The sequence below is a fragment of the Nomascus leucogenys genome, chromosome 14 (genome assembly GCF_006542625.1).
Source record: "Nomascus leucogenys isolate Asia chromosome 14, Asia_NLE_v1, whole genome shotgun sequence".
In the NCBI taxonomy this organism is placed as follows: Eukaryota; Metazoa; Chordata; class Mammalia; order Primates; family Hylobatidae; genus Nomascus; species Nomascus leucogenys.
The window spans coordinates 6,188,973-6,211,913 of record NC_044394.1 but is presented as its reverse complement, the minus strand read 5'-3'; positions in this window follow the sequence as shown (position 1 = coordinate 6,211,913).

Here is a 22,941-nt window from a genome sequence, read left to right as displayed (position 1 = left end):
TCCTTCCTGACTGTGGGGCCTCTTTCAACCGGGTTCCTCTTTATGGGGCAGTCTGTTTTTGTGTGTGTGACGCCAGCCTTCCTAGGACCATACTAAGTTTGAAGCCCTGGGCGAGATTTGCCAGATCTTATACTGACCACCAGGTGGTGCTGTTGGCCCAACGTATAGTCTTAACGGCATCGGCCTGGGAAACGCTAGACTTGCTCAGGGAAACAGCTTGCCCTGTTGAAATAAGAGCTACCAGTCCTTGAGTCCTGCCATCTGTCTAAACTGTGTTTCCACAAGTCACCTCATTTGGGCTCTAAACAGCCCAAGAAAGTTGTCATTTCCATTCAACGGAGGACTCAGAGAATTTATTATAAATAATTGGAGCTAAGTTCTCAGTTACAGGTTGAAGAGCCAGTTCTGCTTGATTCCAAATCTTCAGATTCTTGGGGTTCAAAGGAAGTGAGGCCTCGCCTATGAGTTGCACAGCTCCCTTCCAGCCTCTACCTTACCTGGACTGGGTGGGGATAGATTTTCTGGAAAATGCCTGTGCAATGACAGGTCCCTGGGCCAAGTTTTAAAGAACTCGGGTTTGCCAGGGTCCTGTGAGGGATGTGGGCCCCTCTGTGCCACAGTAGGGCACTGTGCCATTCTTTTCTTGAGAGATGACATTATGCATTGGCCTTTTCCCTCCTCAGCGATTCTCTAGGTGGAAACAGCATGTTCACCTTATAGTTATGGGATAATTCATGTGGCCCCTCTGGTAAATATCACTTGCATCTTCTTGTTTCTGGACTTACAAGTCATCTTTTCATTTTCCTCATTTTTCAAGCATGTTTTGGCCTAGATTGACTGTTGTCATTGCATAAATGGAAATTAAAAAAAATCAATATTTTTTGGCCCTGTGTAAGACAATGAGAGATATAGGAAAGGCATTATTACCATTTAGTAGAATGAGAGTATAATACAGCATTAACAAAGTGAGTGCCCAGCCATTGACATCCTGGGAGACAATATGAGGCTGTTCTTGTGTTGCTATAAAGAAGTATCTGCGACTGGGTAATTTATGAAGAAAAGAGTTTTAATTGGCTCCCAGTTCTACAGGCTTTACAGGAGGCATGAGAATGCCTTAGGAAGCTTACAGTCATGGCGGAAGATGAAGAGGGAGCAGGTATTTCACATGGTGAAAGCAGGAGCCAGAGAGTGAGAGTGCGGGGGAGGAGGTGCCGCATGCTTTTAAATGACCAGACTCTCCTGTGAACTCAGAGAGGAGCTCACCTAGCACCAAAGGGATGGCCTAAACCATGCATGAGGGTCCACCCCTATGATCCAAACACCTCCCACCAGGCTCCACTTCCAACACTGGGGATTACATTTCAGCATGATATTTGGGTGCAGACAAATATCCAAATTATAGCAGAGACTGATGGGAATCTGGCCCAGGCATGGTCCCGCTGGCCATGATGAAAGCTTTGGTGTAAGTCTAGGATGTGCTAGGGAAGCTGCGTGGGTTGTTTCTAATTCTCAAAACAGCCTGTGAGAAAGGTGTTATTGTCCTCATTTTATAGATGAGGAGGGAACACCCAGTATCCTTGTTCAGAGTATGGGCTGGGGATTTGGGTACAGAGTATGGGCTCGGGATTTAAACCTACCTCTTCCATTGATTGACAGGCTGAGGTCTGCCTGGCCCATCTCTGCACTTGTAGGTGCCCCACGGTGCCTCCTACTTCTGCAGCCACCAGCCTCGGACCCTCAGGATCCCTGAGGGGGTTACTTAGAAGGGGAGATCCAGGGAAGAGAGGGGTCAGCTGGTGAAGATCAGACTTGAGCTGAGTGTTTTCAGGTGCCCTCAGGGCGGCCTTTGGGATCTGGGACTTTTGACTGCCTGTTTTGCATCCGACACATTTCCCACCTCCTGCGGCTCCTGGATTCTTAGCCTTCCTATGTCTCTTTGCCCAAACTGGTAATTCCCATCTTCTTTTCCCAACTACCTGGAATCCCTACGACTCCTTGCTCTTTATACTCTTCCCTGCAACCTCAAAAAAGGGGCTGGGTATGGTAGCTCATGCCTGTAATCCCAGCACTTTGGGAGGCTGAGGCGAGAGGATCACTTGAGGCCAAGAGTTCAAGACCAACCTGGGCAACATGGTGGAATGCCATCTCTATGAAAAATAAAAATAATAACCTGGTGTGGTGGTGCATGCCTGTAGTCCCAGCTACTTGGGAGGCTGAGGCAGGAGGACCGCTTGAGCCCAGGAGTTTTAGGCTGCAGTGAGCTATGATTGTGCCCCTGCACTCCAGCCTGGGTGACAGAGCAAGACCTTGTCCCCTCAAAAATGGAAAAAAGAGTCACTTGAGGTTGTCCTGCCCATCCTGTGTCCTCTTTGTGGGTCTGATCCTTCTGCTGGGACTTCATGAAGATGCTCTTCCTTCTCGTCCATCAACTCTCCGTATTCTCTTTGTCTAAATAATCAAATAGAAAATATCTGAAAAGAATATCTGAAAATATCTGAAAAAAAAAATCAAATGTTTGCTTGATTTTTCAGAAGAAAGTGGACTCCCGGTTTTTTCCAAGGGGACTCCTGGATGCTCTAGGCCTTTTGGCCAAGACGAACACTGCCTCCTAGTTGGAAATCTTTCTCAAATTCACTCCCCTTAGAGCTGGTTCCTCTTCTCAAAACTCCAGGCATCCCATCCTCTCCCCAAATGTCAGGACCAGGCTATATAGGAGTCTGAGCAAGGGAGAGGCCTGTGTTGGGCTCAATTCCTGGAGCCCAACAGAACTTGACGATTCCCTCTGTTGTTAAGCTCGAGCTAGGCATTTTCTAGTTATTATTTCTAATCCTCTAAACAATGCTGCAAGGTAGAGATTTTTGTCCCCATTTTACATATGAGTTAATAGGGTAGAGAGAAGTATGGTTCTAGGAACCACACAAGGGTTTGCCAGGGTTTCTGTGGGGGGGATGTGGACATCTCTATGCCACTACAGGGCACTGTGCCATTTTCTTTTTTATTGAGACATGATGTTATTCATTGGCCTTTTCCCACCTCAGCGACTCTCTTGGTGGAAACAGCATGTTCACCTTATACTTATGGGATAATTCATGTGACTCTTCTGGAAAATATCACTTGCATTTTCTTGTTTCTGGACTTATAAGTCATCTTTCCTTTCAATTTTCCTTCTTTTTCAAGGAGATACATGTTGGCCTAGATTGTCAGTTGTAATTACATAAATGGAAATAAAAAATTCAATACTTTTTTTGTCCCATGTAGGACAATTTACTCAGATACTCACTGGCAGAGTCAGATTCAGAGCCTACTTTGAAGCACATATTCTTTCTACAGCTCCACAAGGCAGGAGCACTGTGGAATGGACAATATATTTGTTTCCTAGGGCTGTTGTGACAAATAACCACAGATTGAGTGGCTTACAATAGAAATTTGTTCTCTCACAGCTCAGAAGGCCAGGCCAGAAGTCTGAAATCAAGGTGTGGGCAAGGCCAGACTCCCTCCAATGGTTCCAGCAGGGTGTGTTAGTCTCTGCTAACTGCTCTAAAGAACTACCTGAAACTGGGTAACTTATGAAGAAATGAGGTTTCATTGACCCACAGTTCCACAGGCTTAACAGGAAGCATGACTGGGAGGCCTCAGGAAACTTACAATCATGACTTTAGGTGAAGGGAACCCAGCACCTTCTTCACATGGCGGTAGGAGAGAGTGAAGGGGGAAGTGCCACACACTTTTAAACCATCAGATCTTGGGAGAACTCACTATCACGAGAACAGCAAGGGGGAAATCTGTGATCCAGTCACCTCCCACCAGGCCCCTCTTCCAATTTGACATGAGATTTGGGTGGGGACACAAATCCAAACCATCTCAGCTGGGGATCCTTCCTTGCTTCTTCCAACCTCTGGTGGCTGCAGGCCTTGCTTGGCTTGAGGCTGCCTCACTCCAATCCCTGCCGCCATCTTTACAGAGTCTTGTCTTCTCCTAGCGTGCCTCCTCTGTGTGTTTCTTATATATATATTGTCATTGGATTTAGGGCCTATCTGGATAATCTCAGGATGATTTCACCTGGGGATCCTTAATTATATCTTCGGAGACCCTTTTTCCAAATATGGCAACATTCAGATGTTCTGGGACGTGGACATATCTTTGGGGGCCACCATTCCACCCACTACAGACAGCTGACCTCCTACAGGACGACAGGAGCTGTCTTTTCTCTGTACTTAAGATTGGGGCCAAAGAGAGTGGAAGCTCAAGGGACACACGTTTTTCTCACTGTAAAGAACGGTAGACCGAGTGTGCTGGCTTGCGCCGATAATCCCAGCACCTTGGGAGGCTGAGGAAGGAGGGTCGTTCAGGGTCAGGAGTTTGAGACCAGCCTAGGCAACATAAAAAGACCCCATCTCTGAAAAAAAAATCAGCCAACCATGGTGGTGTACACCTGTAGTCCCAGCTACTGGGGAGGCTGAGATGGGAGGATTGCTTGGGCCCAGGAATTTAAGGCTGCAATGAGCCATGATGGTGCCACGGGATGGGCAACAGAGCAAGATCCTGTCTGTAAACAAACAAACAAAAACAACACACAAAAATGTTCTAAGTCAGAGTTAACCAACACAGAGCTGGCCTGCCCTGTGGAAGAGGTGGGCAAAGGGAGGCTGGAGCAGGGCCAAGTTATCCCTTGGGTACCACACACAGGCACAGTGCTCAGAGGATATAAGAATAGTTTTAGGGTCCCATGAATGTATTTTAATTTCTTTTAAAATCAGAAAAAAAATGAAATTTTAGGTCAAAGAAAATGTTTTATGATATATTGACTTTTGTCTCTGTACCAATGCAGTTGTAAAATATGTGCGTTCATGTTTGTTTCATGGAGGAAGGAGCCCACAGGAGTCATCCTGTGGTTCTGGCTAGACTGCACCTTAGTGGGAAAGGGCAGGGGAATCAGACCCTCAGCACTGGAGGGGGGCCTGTCACCATTCCTGAGCAGCTCATTCACGTTCGGACACCTGCGTGATTGCTTTAGTGTCTCATTGCGCTGGAATGAGTGCCCTCCACCTCAGAGGACAGAGTTCCCCTTGCAGGGACACCTGTTCTGGAGTGCCTGGAGCTGACCCTGGAAGATGATGCCTCCTGGCTGGCTTGTCAGTGAAGACATCTGAACAGTGTCCACCCTCTGTGGGCATTGGTTAAAGATGAAACCACAATAATAATGCATAAATCTCTTGGCAGAAAGCATAAGAGAATCAACATTTCCTGAGAACCTACTTTCTTCTGGGTACTTTACAGAGGTATGTTTTTTATTTATTTATTTATTTATTTATTTATTTATTTATTTATTTATTTTTGAGAAGGAGTCTCGCTCCGTCACCCAGGCTGGAGTGCAGTGGCGCGATCTGGGCTCACTGCAACCTCCGCCTCCTGGGTTCAAGCATTTCTCCTGCCTCAGCCTCCTGAGTACCTGGGACTACAGGCACCCACCACCACGCCCAGCTAATTTTTGTATTTTTAGTGAAGACGGGGTTTCACCATGTTGGCCGGGATGGTCTTGATCTGCTGTCCTCGTGATGCACCTACCTTGGCCTCCCAAAGTGCTGGGATTACAGGTGTGAGCCACTGCGCCCAGCCAGAGCTATTTTATTTATAAGCTCCGTTTTACAGGTGAGGAAAGTGAAGCTCAGAGAGGTTAAGAAACATGCCCAAGCTTCCTGGTTCATAAGGAATAGACACAGGCCTATTGGAAGCCAGTTGTGTCTGATTCTTGAGCTGGGTATCTTTCTACTACATGGCATTGCCTCTAAATTCCTGGACAGTACGTTACAGAAGAGAAAAAAAAGCACTGGATGAGAGCAGGGGGTGGGGAGGGGGAGGCTAGAATTAGGATGAACTTTCCTGCCCTGGATTTTTGGAGTTAGGGGCCCAAATGTGTTGGGGTTGAAAGGAAACTGACTGGGACTCAGTGTGCCCAAAGCTGTCATTCGGGCTGAAAGGAGAGAGAGCTTGTCCCCAGGAGGCGGGACGTGGGGTTCTGCTGTGGCTTCTGCCGCTGGCCACTCTGTGGCCTGGGAGAAGTCACTTCTGCCCTCTGGGCTGCGGCATTCTTATTGGTGAAACGAGAGGAGGCGGACGTGATCTCCAACATTCTGGGACAGGATTCGTCCTTTCTTTAGCCCTTCTGCAGCTAGTTTCACCAGCTAGCTTGAAGCTTCCACAAGAGCAGGGAATATTTATGTCCCCAAGTTTAGTATTTCAATATCCTCATCTTTATGATTTTTGCCTCACTGGGTACCTCTTGTATTACTATTTACTTAATATGTTCCTTTAAATTTACTCACTTTTAAGAAAGGTTGCTTCTGTCCTAAACAATAATATTCATGAAATCATGGGCTCACTAATTCATTCATCCATTTGTTCTACAAATATTGATTGTATGCCTATGGGGTACAGGCACTGTTCTATGTGCTGGCGATGCAGCAAAGAAAAAAGGAGCAGGCAAAGTCTCTCCCTTATGGAGATTACATTTGCTTGGAGGAGATGGAGAATAAATATATACAGAAGAGAGTTTCAGATAACATCTGCTGCTCTGAAGAAAACCCAGCAGGGTAATGTATTAGGTCAAAATTTTTGATTCCTAGTAAGAAACTGATTTTACATTGCAGCCCAATGTACACACAAACATACAAAAAAGACAAATGAAAATGTTAAGAAACACTACTTACCTTTATTACACATGATGTGTTCTGATATTTTCTCTTCTGTTTTATTTTAGAAGATGTTGGTTATGGGTCACATTAGATGGGTTGTACAATCTAGAAATGGATTGCAGCCTGCAGTTTGAAAAACACTGGAACAGCTAGGGAGTGGTGGTGGCATGTATGGCACAATTTTAGATAGAGCAGCCAGAAAAGAGTCTTTGAGGACCTGAAGCTTGAGCAGAAATCACAGAGGTGAAAGGAGGGAGCTCTGTGACGATTTAGGGGAAGAGCTTTCCTGGCAGAGGGAAAAGCGTGTGCCAAGACCTTGAGTGGAATCAAATTGGGTTGATGTGCTTGTTCTGTATACAGATACGTGTGTCTTTTACCTGGCCCATGTGCTGTAATAGAGTTAAAACATCCTAAGTCTGCTGTAACAAACCGCCACCAACTTAGTGGCTTCGAACAACACGGATTTATTCTCTTACAGTTCTGGAGGTCAGAAGTCCAAAATAAGTTAGCAGGGCTGTGTTCCTTTTGAAGGCTCTGGGGGAAGATCTGTCCCTTTATCCTTTCCAGCTTCTAGAGGCTCATGTCCTGCATACTCCGACCTCTGCTTCCAGCATCACGTGGCCTTCTCTGACTGATCCTCCCACCTCCCTCTTATCAGGACCCTTGTGATTATATTGGGTCCACCTGGAGAGTCCAAGATAACCGATTACAAATGTTAATCACATCTACAAAGTTACCTTTTGCTAGGTAAGGTAACAGATCCACAGGTTCTGGGTATTAGGATGTGGATTGCTTTGGGGGGCATATTCAGCCTCCCACACCATGCTAAATCATCTTATGCGGCCCATTGGCCAACCTCCCACTGCTGGGGGCATTCTCCTGCACAGAGCTTTGTCCAGTGTGCTACCTGCAGTGGGAGCTTGCCAAATGCTTAAATGAATGAGAAGAGCCTCCTTCCACACTTCCTCCTGCCATTCTACCCTCTCTTCCTCTGCGCTTCTGGAAATATCCTATCTGCTCACAGGAGCCACCCTGGCCAGAGACAAATGGGCTAGTGCTTGTTGAGGTGCACAAGCCTGAAAAACTGCCACTCTGTTCTCCTCCCAATCACACGAGACTTCTTGCCCATCAGAGCTGGAGGAACTCTGGAGATAACTGGTTCAACCCCCTCAATTTGCAGGGGGAGGAAACGCAGCCCCATCCCATCACTTCCGTAGGTTCAGGTGGTGTTTTAATTATAACTCACTTTTATGGGATTATTTTATGTCCAGAATAGATGGTTTCCCTTTTCTCCCTTTATCCTCAACCCATTGGCAAAGGGCAGGCATCAGTCTTCCGATTTTAAAGACAGGGAAACTGAGGCCCTCAACATTCAAGAAGTAACATTGGCCTAGAACACAGGTGTCCTGACTTCTTCTCACCTCCAAGCTCCTTCCATGACACCCTCCACTTCTTATCTTTAAGGGTCTGATATATCTGACGCCCCAGAGCACTTCTAGAAGGGCTTGCCATGGGAAAGAATGATCCATTGTGTTTGTGTCGTGCCAAGGAGCAAAAGTGAAAAGTTTTAAGGAGACAAATTTAATTCAACATATGGGGGAGCAGTCTAAGAATCAGTAATGTCCAAACTAATAGGACTGGCTGCCCAGGGAGAAACAGGGAACCGATTCCTTGCCACTGGACATTTCTTAGCAGAGGTTGGACTTGGAAATTGTTAACCTTGTTTCTATTGTCTGTGAGTTAAAGGTTTAGCTACAGGCTTTTGAGACCTTAAAAGTGCAAACCCCCACACTGAACACTCCATTGCCTTCTCCAACTGGAGCTGGTTGTAGGGCCTTGGAGGAGGGGAAGGGGGAAAGGGGGACAGAAAATGGAGCCTTGAGTCTTACAATGGGGGGCGGGGGCTGATGTAAAAGGAAACCTTGAGCAAGGAGCCCTTCCCCATAGGAGATAACAATCAAATTATATACATTTTAAATGGCATTCTGGGGTCTTAGTGATTTTCATAAGAAAGCTCAGCTTGGAGTCCTTGGCATCTGTTTCTCCTTTTAGGACAGAAACCAAGAGACTATTTACATATTCTTAGGGCCCTATCACCAATTAAATCTTTTCAGAACCTCAGCCCTCCCTGTCCCCCAACCCCCATCAACTCTCTCCACATTCAGGATTAAATTTCTTGGCAGACGGTGGTTGCTGCTCTCTTTGGTGATTTATTTATTCAGTTGGATTATTTTTCATCTCGAGCCTGGGCATTTCAGGCCCCAGCGTCCACCTTCTGATCATCAGGAAGTGACCCTGCTTGGGGACCCTCCCCAAACTCGGCCAGGCCAGAACGCATTCCTTCAGGCGCCAAGAGGCGGCCTGTCTCCGTGCCATCCCTCTGCACCCCCGCTGGGCCCTCCCCCTTCCTGACTGTGACAGAACTTCCTTCGGGAGATGAGGGAGCACAGCTGGGTGACGTCACCAGGAATGCACAGGGGCCTGTGCAGGGGCCCGGAAGGAGCAGAAGTAAGATGTCACTGGGAGCAACTGGACGGTTCATGTCATCATTTGCCGTAGAGACAATCTGGTCCTACAGGGACTGAGGAATCCGTTGAAATGTCTGAGAAAGTTGTATCTGATGGAATGCTTCTCATAGCCGCCCCCTCCTCTCTGCCCCGCACCATCCCCACCTCTGTCTCTGGTGCTTCTATTCTCAGTGTAGAAGAGAGCCTGGGAACACAGCCCCCAAAGAGCAGGGCTCCTCCACTGGCCCTGCTTCTAGCCAGCTCGTGACCTTGGGCACATCACACAACCTCTCCGAGTCTCCGTGAGACATCTGAAAAATGAGTCGAACAATGGGCCCTGCCCCAGCGGGTTTTGAGAATAAACAAATCTATGCCAGTGGAGCCCTCAGCACCACCTCTGGCACATAGTAGGAAGGTAATAGCTCCTAGTTATTGGAAGTTGCAATCTTGTATTAATAGGTTGTATTAGAACTCAAATGTAGAGGCCTACAATGAGACATTCAGATTAATTAAACAGATCATTGAGTCTTGACTTTGCATCTTGACTGTGCTAAGTAGTGAAGAATTTAGGGTAGGGGTGGGTGACTTTTGGTGTTAACTTCACAAAGCCTATAGATAAATTAGATTATTTATAAAGTAAAAATAATACACATCCTCATGTTGTTGAGTGATAGAGAACATAATTGATGAACACACACAGAGAATAATCCATACATACGTGAGAGTGACTGTAATTTCTACTAATGTAGTGATCTATTCATAATACTGAATAATAATACTTAGACTACTGTAATACTTATAATAATAAAAGACAACTCCTGCATTCAAGGAGCTTGGTGTTTGGTGGGTAAGATTTCCTTTTTGGTTTTTCTTTTTTTTCTATTTCTCTACAATAGAGGAAGAAAAGAAAAGGTAGCCTTATGCAGTGGCCTATAGCACAGTGGATTCTGGACCCAGGAGGCCGGGGTTCAAGCCTTCCTTCATCAGTCATTAGCCGTGTGATCTCAAGGAAGTAATTTCATGTCTCCTTGCCTCTGTTTACTCGTCTGTAAAGTGTGGATGGTAATAATACTTACCTTGAAGTGTTGTGGTGAGGATGAAATGAATTAGAATACGTAAAATTACCATGTATGTGGCAACTACCTCATGGTGAGTGCTATTGAAGGATGGGTTTTGACTATCACCAGGAAACAATGAATACGGTGTGGGGCAAGAGAGACATTCATGTTGAGTGTTGAAAGTTAAGGAAAACTTTCCTAGGTATGGGTGGGAGCAAGGTTCGGCGTTCCAGGCAGATGGAATAGTTGGAGCCCCAAAGTCAAAAGAGGTGGTTTGTTTAGAAAATGAAGATCCAGCCTGGGCGCAGTGGCTCATGCCTGTAATTATGGTACTTTGGGAGCCAAGGAGGGTGGATCACCTGAGGTCAGGAGTTCGAGACCAGCCTGGCCAACGTGGGAAACCTCGTTTCTACTAAACATTAAAAAATTAGCCAGGAGTGGTGGCGGGCACCTGTAATCCTAGCTATTTGGGAGGCTGAGGCAGGAGAATCACTTGAACCTGGGGGGCGGAGGTTGCAGTGAGCAGAGATCATGCCACTGCACTCCAGCCTGGGCAACACGGTGAAGCTCCATCTCAAAAAGAAAAAAAAAAAAAAGAAGATCCAACCAAGCTAGGTGGGTCATGGCTGTAATCCCAGTACTTTGGGAGGCTGTGGCGGGCAGATGGCTGGAGCTCAGGAGTTTGAGACCAGCCTGGGCAACATGGCAAAACCTCATTTCTTCTAAAAATACAAAAAAATAGATGGGTGTGGTGGTGTACGCCTGTGGTCCCAGCTACTTGGGAGACTGAGGTGGGAGAATCGCTTGAACCTGCGAGTTGGAGGTTGCAGTGAGCCGAGATCGCACCATTGCACTCCAGCCTGGGTAACAGAGCCAGAGCCAGTCTCAATTAAAAAAAAAAAACAAACAACAGAAACAGAAAAAACAACAACAAAAAACCAGGCCAATGACTAGAGTGTAAGGGGGAGTGAAGGCAGATGGGGCAGGAGTGGAGGACTAGGTCAATGGAGAAGGAAATTGGACCCCAAGGGAAGGAGTTGGGGTCCCTCCCCTTGGATGTGTTAACAGATCTGTGCTTTGGAGAGAACAGTCTGGCTGCAGTGTGAAGGGTGGATTGACTGCAGCAGAGGCTCCCACCATGGCTGCTCACTGGTGTCTCCGGGGGGGCGGTTTGAAAAAACACCAGTGTCAAGATTCTGGACCTGGGCAGCATCCCAAGTTTAGCCCAACTTGGGGACCCCTGGATGAAAGGGAGAGCAAGTTATGAGCTATTTTAGCAAGTGGGATTGAGAGGGCTAGTGGCTGGGAACCCACCTGCCTTCCACATGGATGCCGTTGACCTCCTCTCTGGGGCTTGGGATCCCACTCTGTAGGAGTGTAGGAGGCAAGAGATTTGCTGTCAAGACCCAGAAGTTCTGGACATAGGCATTGTGACAAGCAACTGGGAGTGTGAGCTAAGCCAGGAAGGAGTCCCAAATTCTCCCCAGTTGATGAGGTTGTAACTCCATCCTCTGCCTCTGTAGATAGTGCTAATTTACCAGACTGTCTCCCCAGGGCAGGCTCTGATGTCATGGGTTAGTTGTTCTGGTGGGATGGGCTGGGCCTGGGAGGGTAGGGGAGCAGGGGCAGGCTTGTCAGCCTTTGAAATTGGAGCTAGGGATGGTTTTTAAAAATGTCAAATTTAAAAATTCATTTCTCATGTTGGAGCTTTGGTGAACATTTCTTAGGCAGGTCAGGTGGTCTGCTTTGGGGACCTCAAGGCCGTAACGGCTCAGCCCTGGAACACTGGCCTAATCCCCTTTCTCTTTCAAGGCCCACAGACACCCGCCATTCTTATGACGTCGTGGTTTAAAGGCTCCTTTCCTTAATAACTCCAAAATCACTCTTGTTATAGCTAAGCCATGGGCTTGGGTCTGTGAGGGACCAGGCTGTGGGCGTGCTTGTTGCTGCTTTCCCGCTGTTACTGGGGCTGTTTTTCTTTCCCCTTTCAGTTTGCCTCAAAGTCTTTGCTTTTAATTCTTCACAGAGAAGGTTCTGGTAGCACAAGCATGGGCGTGAGTGTATTTGATGACTAGAGAAAGGGAACCTCAGATGGAGAAATCTACTGAGGGCAAATAAATTGTGGCATAAACATTGCACTGGGAATCAGGAGAGGCAGGGTCTTGTTTCTGGGTTGGCCCCTTTCTCACATGGGTTTATTGCCTCTTATCATTGGCCTCAGTTTCCCCCATCTGTAAATGATAAGGTCAGTGGGACTCCAAGTTTCCTACCTATTCTACCATCTTATGGCTTCTTGAGGTTGAGTTTTTAGCCAGTGATTGGTTCCAAGAGCCAAAGGGATGAGCTCTTTATAGGATACTTCTAGAGGTACCTTATGGGGAGGAGAATGGCCTTTTAGGAAAACAGTCAAGGGGCACCTCACAAAGAATGAGGGAGAAAAGAGTAAGCATTTGTTAATATTAGTGTCTACCAGGTACTCCTTGAGATCGCTACATACATTAGCATTTGCACCAGTCCTGCAAGGAAGGTGTTAGAAGCACCTTGGCACAGATGTAGAAACTGAGGCTTAAAGAGTTCTCAAATGAGATTCGAGCCGATTCTACCCAACTCTGAATTGTATTAATGGCAATCGCAATAACAGCAACTTGTAGTTGTTGAGTGTTTGCTATGTTTTAGGCTGTGTTCCGATAATCTTAGTTACTCCACATCACAACCATTTGAGGTTGATACTATCAGGATCACTATTTACAGATAAGAAATCTGAGAGTTGGAAAGAATTCTTGCTTGAAACAAAGCAGCTGTTCAATGGTGGGGCTGGGATTTGGGTCCCAAGTCCAGACCCTGAGGGCAAAGCGTAAGTACAGGTGGAGACTGCAGGAAGGCCACTTGGAAGTGCCAAGGTATCCCCACATGTCAACCATGGGGTCTCCCTGTTAGGGGAAAGCCATATCTCTCATATCCCTGCTCAAAGGGCAGCCAAATAGGTGGCTGATTATTCCATGTTCTGTCCCCATCCCAACTCTTTGGCCCCATAGAATCCCCAAGGGTGGGACTCAGTGGCATCCCTTACAGAGTCCACCACTAGGACACAGGTTTAGAGAAGGATGAGTGTATGCCATCATATTTCTTCCTTAGAGAATTTGACCTAGGAAATGATAGGAGAATGAGGCTGGTGGCAGAGGTGGCTGAAGCTGAAGGTTTATGACATACAGACAGGGTGTCATAGCCCCCTGGGCCCTCTGGAACCCAAGCAGCAGGCTGTAGAAACCGTAAGGAAACAGAAGCATACAGATGGAAGAGAGGGTGGGCCAGCTGGGAGCAGGAGAACAGCACATGCAGGAAAAGCTGGTCCCTGAGACCATGTCCCCACGAGAGAGAACCTGGTCAGTGGCTATCGAAAGGAAGACCAAGCCATCAGCTCCTGGAAGTGCCCTGGCATGGCAAAGGTTCCCTACTTCCTGTAGGTCTCAATCTTGCATCCCAAGCAAGATCCCTCTTTCTTCACTGGTGTCCTTGCCACACCTACCCCCATGCCCCACATTCCTTAATATTCAAGAGATTCTGTAGTCAAACAGCTTGACAACAACTTCAACCTAGCTGCAGAGTCTGGGAAAAACAGTCCTCATTTTAGTATTATGGTTGTTTGGCTTTTTTGACCTGCTCTGCTCCACAATATTAAGGTGGATTGCAACTCCCTCCCACAAACCTCACAAACACATACTACCATAAGATGAGAAGTAAAAAGATAGAGATTCTGTGAAATAGAAAAAGAAACGTAGTTGAATAAAATGCAGTAAAAGAAAATTTAGTGGTCGGGCACGGTGGCTCATGCCTGTAATCCCAGCACTTTGGGAGGCCCAGGCGGGCGGATCACCAGATCAGGAAATTGAGACCATCCTTGCTAACACGGTGAAACTCCGTCTCTACCAAAAATACAAAAAATTAGCTGGGCGTGGTGGCTGGCACCTGTAGTCCCAGCTACTCGGAAGGCTGAGGCAGGAGAATGGTGTGAATCTGGGAGACGGAGCTTGCAGTGAGCCAAGATGGCACCACTGCACTCCAGTGTGGGTGACAGAGCGAGACTCCGTCTCAAAAAAAAAAAAAAAAAAAAAAAAAGAAAATTTAGTATACATAGTGTCAGGGTGCTGCTGCAGATAATAATAACACCACCTATCACTTATTTATGACCTATTATATGCTAGGCACATGTGATCGATCGATCGATCTATCTATCTATCTATCTATCTATCTATCTATCTATCTATCACCTAAATTTCACTTCCACATCTGCCCTATGAGGCAAGTGGTAATTAACTCTCTTTTACAGATAAGGTTCACAGAGTTTAAATGACTTGCCCAAGGTCCCATGTCTTGTCAGTGGGGACACTTGCAGGAGAACCTACATTCACATTGTGAGATCCTGAAAGGAAAGATGCAAAATCCGCTCTCAACATTTTTAGTGACCAGTGCAAACATGAGGACATGACCCTTTTACATGTTCACATCACCTACCAGATAAAAGCAGCCATTTGCTGTCTGCCTTGACACTGAGGTCTGAGAGGAGACTCCTCGTAGATCTTCTAGGGAGACACTGAGTGATGTTGGGAATACTAGTGATATCCTGAGCCCTAGCAGTGATGCCGGGGGTGATATCCCTGGGAGAAGGAGAGAGAGGAATGGTGAGAAGTCTCTTGGGTTTTAGCTTGGCTGAGGAGGCAGTAGGATGACCTTCCTATGAGTACACAGAGAAAAGAGTTCATGGTCTGCAGTTTGAGGATGTTGAGACTCAACATCAGTGGTAGCCTGCCTGCCTCTCTTCTTCCCCTCTCCCTCCTTCCTCCCTTTCTCACCCTCTCCTTCCTTCCTGAGGGTGAATTAAAGAAGAAAATAATTGACTTTAAGAGCCATCTTTTGTTTTCTGCTTAAAACAAAATGACTCTATCAAGTCCTATGAGGGGATCAAAAGTGATTTCTCAAGAGTTAGATCACCTACATAAGAGAAGGATGTTAATGAGTGAAGTAACACTAAATTTAACAACAAAAAGTATCACTATGAGAATTTTTTGAGAGGCAGCACACATTGATGGCCTCTTACTATTCATCCCCAAATTAAATCATGGACCCAATGACACTAGGTGGGCCATGTGTGGCCTGTGGGGTGGGTTGCTCATCATGGCTTTACATATTTTGGGTAGAATTCACCCAATGACTTGGCGCTGAGTCCCTGGGAGCACCCACCCAAACCAGCTGTTTAAAAAGTGAGAAATAAGCCTATCTACAGATGGTTAGTTGCCTCATTCTCTCTTCCAATCAGATGAGCAGATTCTGACTTTTAAATGCACCCACCCTTCCCTGCCCCAGCCATCCACCATATTGCCATAAGCATGTTTGCACCAAGTGTGGACAGCTGCCAGGGTTCCAGCTCCAGTCCCTGGTGCTTTCCCTCCTCCTTCAACTTGCTGCTCTGCATCTGAACCCTGGCTCCACCTCCGATTTCTTTATCTGTTCTGGTCCTTCCCCTTGATTGGTGCCTGGCCCAGCGCACTGCCTTGATCTTGTTCTCCTGCTGGTTACAGGCCCAGGCTGAGGGTTCCCAGCACAGGGATTTGAAAAGTGGGCTTCCATAAAAAATGATGACTTCATGTCCTTTGTAGGGACATGGATGAAGCTGGAAACCATCATTCTCAGCAAACTATGGCAAGGACAGAAAACCAAACACCGCATGTTCTCACTCATAGGTGGGAACTGAACAATGAGAACTCATGGACACAGGAAGGGGAACATCACACTCCGGGGACTGTTGTGGGGTGGGGGGAGGGGGGAGGGACAGCATTAGGAGATATACCTAATGCTAAATGACGAGTTAATGGGTGCAGCACACCAACATGGCACATGTATACATAAGTAACAAACCTGCACGTTGTGCACATGTACCCTAAAACTTAAAGTATAATAATAAAAAAAAAGAAAAGTGGGCTTCAGAGTCTAGGGAGCTGGAGTCTAATGTCAACCTATCATCTATTAGCTCTGTGACCTTAGGCAGCCCATGCCACCTCTCTGAGCCTCAGTTTACTTGTCTAGAAGGTGGAAACGATTAGATCTACCTCACAGAGCTATTGAGAGGGTTGAATGTGAAAGCAGTTGGCACAAGCCTGGTAAATAAGAAGCACTCAATAGGTACTGGTTATTATTGTTACCAGTGTGAGATTTTTTTTTTTTTTTTGACCGAATCTCACTCTGTTGCCCAGCCTGGGGTGCCGTGGTGCAATCTCGGCTCACTGCAACCACTGCCTCCCAGGTTTAAGTGATTCTCATGCCTCAGCCTCCCCAGTAGCTGGGATTACAGGCCTGCACCTATTTATCATGCCTGGCTAATTTTTGTATTTTTAGTGGAGACGGGGTTTCACCATGTTGGCCACACTGGTCTCGAACTCCTGACCTCAGGTGATCCACCCACCTTTGCCTCCCAAAGTGCTGGGATTACAGGCATGAGCCACTGCACCTGGCCACCACTGTGAGATTTTGAGTCCATCTGCATATGGGGTACCGGGAGCAATACAGAAAAATAATGCTTTTAAACACTGCATTCTCAAAGTTTTTTTTTCCAAAGGTACAGCCTCATAATAATTCCAAGGTGTTATAATACTCTCAATTTGGTGATGAGGAAACTGAGGCATAAAGGGAGAAATGAGGGCGCTTAATGTCACAGCCAGCAAATGGTGAAGCCTGGACTTGAACCCAGGCCTCCTGAGTCCCAGTTCCGGAAAGCAATACAGGCGGCTGCTTTGATCTTCCAAAGCTGCTGTCCAACAATGTGCCAAGAGGAAGACAGAGCAGAGCTGCTCCTCTGGCCCGGCCCCTCCGCCCTGACTGCCGGCTGGCGGGCCTCGCAGGAGGAATTTGAGCGGCTGGCTTGTGCTCATGCCTGAGGAATGTCTTGAGAAGTCGTGCCTAAGCCCTCTGTATCTGACTCATCATCTCCCCGTCTCCAGGAGTGTCAGAGAAGAGCTCCCTTAATCCCTCCTGTCCTCGGTCCCAGGCTTTCATTTGTCAAACTAAAAATATTCCCTCCGGGAACCTCCTTTTGCCAGAGGCTGAACGAGGTATAAGGGGAATGGCGTTTCAGTGTCACTTCCTGACAGCGCCTTGTTATTGTTCCTGGGCCAGAGGAGCAGAGCCGGGTGGCAGGAGCAAGGTGCCTCTGTCATTCTTGGGCCGGGGCCAGCCTGTTCACCTTTCTCCTGCAAGCAGCCTTCCCTTTTTCCTCTCTCAAGGCTCCAGACAATAGCCCATCAGTCTGACATGTAGCCTTGTCCCGGTGCCTTGGGGCTGTGTATGATTCATGCCAGGTGAGGACTACAGAATGCCAACTTCATTTCCTTTGCAGCCTAAGGGCTGGCACAGTTTGTACTTGTCTGCAAGGCTGGTTTATTGATAAAGAGACATAGAGCTCGAAGGTAAAGGAAAAAAAAAAGATAAAACAGATGGAACTGGAACTCCCCAAGTAGGACAATGGCAATATGGGGAAGCCATCAAGATTTGTCTCCTGTTTCTCCCCTTCCTTTTCTTTCTTCATTCTGTCACTTCTGGCAGCCTGTTGGCCCCAGGGCTGATTCCAAGAGTCCATGACCTTGACTTGGCCTAAAATCTTGGCTCATAGCCATAGAGCCACCTCCTTGGCCCCACCAGGGAACCCACTTGCTCAGTGGAAATAGAGCATAGTGAAATCAAAGGAGCACAGAATTTGGATCCAGGCCCCCCTCACCAACTGGCTGTGTGAATTTGGTAAGGTGTCTCATTCTCTGAGCCTGTTTCCTCATCTATATGGGTGGATAATAGTACCCATTACACCAGGCTATTGTGAAGAATAAATAAGGTGGTGTGTATAAAATAAGTCATACTATGCCTGTCAAATACTAGGGTCTTGAATCATCATCACCATCATTGTTCCTCCAAGACCTTGCAATGGTGCCACTGCACCACTGGAATCGGAAGACCTAGTTCTAGTTTCAGCTCTGCCATTAACTAGCTGTATGGCTCAAGGCAAATCCCCTAATGTCTCGGAATCACATGTATTAATTTGTAAAATGAAGAAGAATTTGGGCTTGATTTCCTCTAAGATGCTTCTAAGATCTAAAATCTGTGGTCATCGAGATACCTGAGAGTAGACATTCATGGAAAATTTCATTCTTTTAAAGAATATAAGAATAACCTTAGTCTAGGCAACATAGCAAAACCCCGTCTCTACAAAAAATACAAAAATTAGACAAGCATGGTGGCATGTGCCTGTACTTCCCACTACTCAGGAGGCTGACGTGGGATGATCACTTGAGCCCAGGAGGCAGAGGCAGTAAGTTGAGATTGCACTACTGTACTCTGGCCTGGGTGACAGAGCGAGACCCTGTCTCAAAAAAAAAAAAAAAGAGTAAATTGGCCAGGTGCAGTGGGTCCTGCCTGTAATCCCAGCACTTTGGAAGGCTGAGGTGGGATGATCACTTGAGCCCAGGAGGCACAAGCAGTAAGTCGAGATCACACTACTGTACTCTGCCCTGGGCACTTTGGGAGGCTGAGGTAGGAGGATTGCTTGAGCTCAGGAGTCCAAGACCAGCCTGGGCAACATAGGGAGACTCTGTTTCTACAAAAAATAAAAAAATTAGCTGGGCATGGTGGTGCACTCCTGTAGTCTCAGTTACTTGTAAAGCTGAGGCAGGAAGGTTGCTTGAGCTGGGGAGGTCAAGGCTACAGTGAGCCGCGATCGTGCCACTGCACTGTATCCCGGGTGACAGAGTGAGGCCCTGTCTCAAAAAAAAAAAAAAAAAAGAAAAAAAAAGTAACTGCTTGCTGTGGACTACATCGTGTCCCCTCCAAATTCGTAAGTTAAAGCCCTAACCCCCAATGTGACTATATCTGAAGATAAGATCTTTAGGACATAATTAAGGTTAAATGAGGTAGTATCCTAATCTAATAGGACTGTGGCCTTATAAAAAGAGGAAGAGCAAGAAATCTCTCCCCCTCTTGCTATGTGAGGACCCAGAGAGAAGGCAGCCGTCTGCAGGCCAGGAGGAGAGTCCTCACCAGGATCCGAACTTTGCCAGACTTTTGTCTTGGCTTTCCAGCCTCTGGACTGTCAGGAAATAAATTTCTTTTGTCTAGGCCACCCAATCTATGGTATTTTGTTCTGGCAGCCCAACCTGACTAATACACTGCTGAAGGAAGGCCATCTGGCAAGGGAGCATTGAGGCAGAGAACATAGTATCCAGCAAATCCTGGATAACCCTCATTGAACTGAAGAGGAATGATGGAGTTTCTACAGAGAGAGGGAGAAGCCACACACACTCAGCCAACTTTGCGGTCAGAAACCAACTGAAACACTGCTATTAAAAGAAGAAATTCGGTCGGGCTCAGTGGCTCATGCCTGTAATCCTAGCATTTTGGGAGGCTGAGGCGGGCAGATCACCTGAGGTCAGGAGTTTGAGGCCAGCCTGACCAACATGGAGAAACCCCATCTCTACTAAAAATACAAAATTAGCCAGGCGTGGTGGTGATGCATGCCTGTAATCCCAGCTACTCGGGAGGCTGAGGCAGGAGAATTGCTTGAACTCAGGAGGCAGAGGTTGCCTAGGCAATAAGAGTGAAACTCCATTTCAAAAAAGAAGAAGAAGAAGAGGAGGAGGAGGAGGGAAGAAGAAGAAGAAGAAGAAGAAGAAGACGACGACGAGGAGGAGGAGGAGGAGGAAAGAAGAAGAAGAAGAAGAAGAAGAAGAAGAAGAAGGAGAAGAAGAAGAAGAAGAAGAAAAGAAGAAGAAGAAGAAGAAAGAAGAAGAAGAAGAAGAAGAAGAAGAAAAAAAAAAAAAAAAAAAAAAAAAGAAGAAGAAGAAGAGAAGAAGAAGAAGAAAAGAAGAAGAAGAAGAAGAAGAAGAAGAAGAAGAAGAAGAAGAAGAAGAAGAAGAAGAAGAAGAAGAAGGAGAAGAAGAAGAAGAAACTATTTTCAAACATGAATAGTGATTAACGCAGGCTCTGGAGTGAGACAAGTTGAGTTTGAACCTGAGCCCTGTTGCATGCTGGCAGAGTGACTATAGAAACATTAATTGACCTCTTTGGGTCTCATTTCCGCAGCTGTCAAATGAGTCATCGCTGCTACTTCCTAGCTCTGTAGAGTAAATGTGATCATCTACACAAGGTGCATAGTCCAGTGCTCCACACGTAGTAGTACTTGATAAGTGTCGGCTGCTACTGGTAATAATGTCATATTGTAAATAATAATTATTAATAATAATAATTTCATTCATATAACTTGCTTCACGTGCTTAAGCTAAAAAATAAGCCCACGCTTCCTGTGTTGTTCAAGCTGAAACTGATCATAACCCTGTCTCTCCATCAGAGGATTGCCTTTCTCTCCTTCCTGGTGTCTACCCTCCCACATTGAACTGAAGAGGAATGATGGAGTTTCAACTTATGGTTGCAACCCTCCAAATGCTTATTCATATTCGATCCAGTCCCACTGGGGATTCTATCAGATGCAGGTGTGCCACCAGGAAGCTGGTGAGGCCCTGGCTGTCCTGGGTCCACCTTTGCCACGTTAGTTGCTGGAGCAATGAATCTCCACCTGACATTCTCAGCTCCGGCTCTAGTCGAAGTCACCGCATGTTTTTCTGCTCCTTCTTGGGAGGCCCTTCATGTCCTTTCTGCTCAAGTGACCTCACTGTACAACCTCAATTCTTTAGGTTTTTGAATAATCTTAAATCCAAAAGCATTGATCTAATAGCCTTTTCAACAAATGATGCTGGAAAACTGGACGCCCACATGCAAGAAACTGAAACTAGAGAGAGGCCTCGCACTCTTCATAAAAAATTAACCCAAATGGATCCTAGATTTCCATGTAAAATACAAAATTATAAAACTCCGGGAAGGTAACACAGAATAAAATCTAGATAACCTTGAGTGTGGTGATGACTTTTTGGATACCACACTAAAAGCATGATCTGTGAAATAAGTAACAGATAAGCTGGTTTTCATTAAAATTAAAAACTTCTGCTCTGTGAAAGACAATGTCTAAAGAAAGAGAAGACAAGTGACAAACTGGGAGAAAATATTTGCAAGAGACACATCTGATAAAGGAATGTTATTCAAAATATACAAAGAACTCTTAAAACTCAGCAATAAAAAAGCAAACAACCTGATTAAAAAATGGTCCAAAGACTTTAACAGACACCCCATGAAAGAAGATACACAGATGGCAAATAAGCACATACAAAAAGGCTCTATATTTTATGTCATCAGGGAAATGCAAATTGAAATGACAGTGAGATGCCACTACATACCTATTAGAATGGCGGAAATCCAAAACACTGGTAACACCAAATGCTGGTGAGGATGTGGAGTGACAGGAACTTTCATTCATTGCTGGTGGGAATGCAAAACAGTATAGCCACTTTGGAAGATGGTTTGGCAGTTTCTCACAAAACTAAACATACTCTTACCGTGCGATCCAGCAACCGCACTCCTTGGTTTTTAACTAAAGGAATTGAAAACTTATGTCCACACAAAAGCTTGCACACAAATGTTCGTAGCAGCTTTATTCAAAATTGCCAAAATTTGGAAGCAACCAAGATGTCCTTCAGGAGGTGAATGGATAAATAAACCGGGGTACATCCAGACAGTGGAATATTATTCATCGCTAAAAAGAAATGAGCTATCAAGCCACAGAAAGACATGGAGTAACCTTAAATGCATATTACTAAGGGTGAGAAGCCAAACTGAAAAGGCTACATATTGTAGGATTCCAACTACATGACATTCTGGGAAAGGCACAACTCTGGAGACAGTGAAAAGATCATTGGTTGCCAGGGGTTAGAGGAGGGGGAAGGATGACTAGGCAGAGCACAGAGGATTTTTAGGCCGGCGAAACTATGCAGTATGATATGGTAATGGTGGATACATATCATTATATATTTATCAGAGCCCACAGAATGTACACCAAGAGTGAACCTTCATGTAGACTGTGGACTCTGGGTGATAATGATGTGTCAATGTAGGTTCATTGATTGTAACAAATGCTTCACTCTGGTGAGGGATGTTGATAGTGGGAGAGTCTAAACATGTGTGGGGGCAGGGGGTATAGAGGAAGTCTCTGTACATTTCTCTCAATTTTGTTGTGAACCTAAAATTTCTCTAAAAAAGTAAAGTCTTTAAAAAGCATTGATTTCCATTTGGATCTGCTGATCCCCTACACAAATTTACCCATTCCTTCACCAGAGCGTTTGAGCTCCACAAACAAAAGGTACTGGATAGGGTGGCCTTTGAGAAACCTTCAAAACTCCTTCCCCAGTGAGAATGAGGTGCCTATTTGCTTTATATGTCTTTAAGCCTACAGGACTACATAAGTGGCCCTTTTCACAGCAAGGAGATCTGCTTCAATAATAATTCCACACTTTGTCAGATTAAAGATATTGCAGGTTGTAAAAGCAAATCACCCAGAAAAAAATGATTCCAGTTACCTATGACACATACTATTCTCTGAAAAACATCATGGTTTGAGGGATGATAAAAATATGAGCTGAACTATTCACGATAGCAAATACATGGAATCAATCTAAATGCCCATCAATGGTGGACTGGATAAAGAAAATATGGTACATATATACCATGGAATACTATGCGGCTATGAAAAAGGATGAGATCATA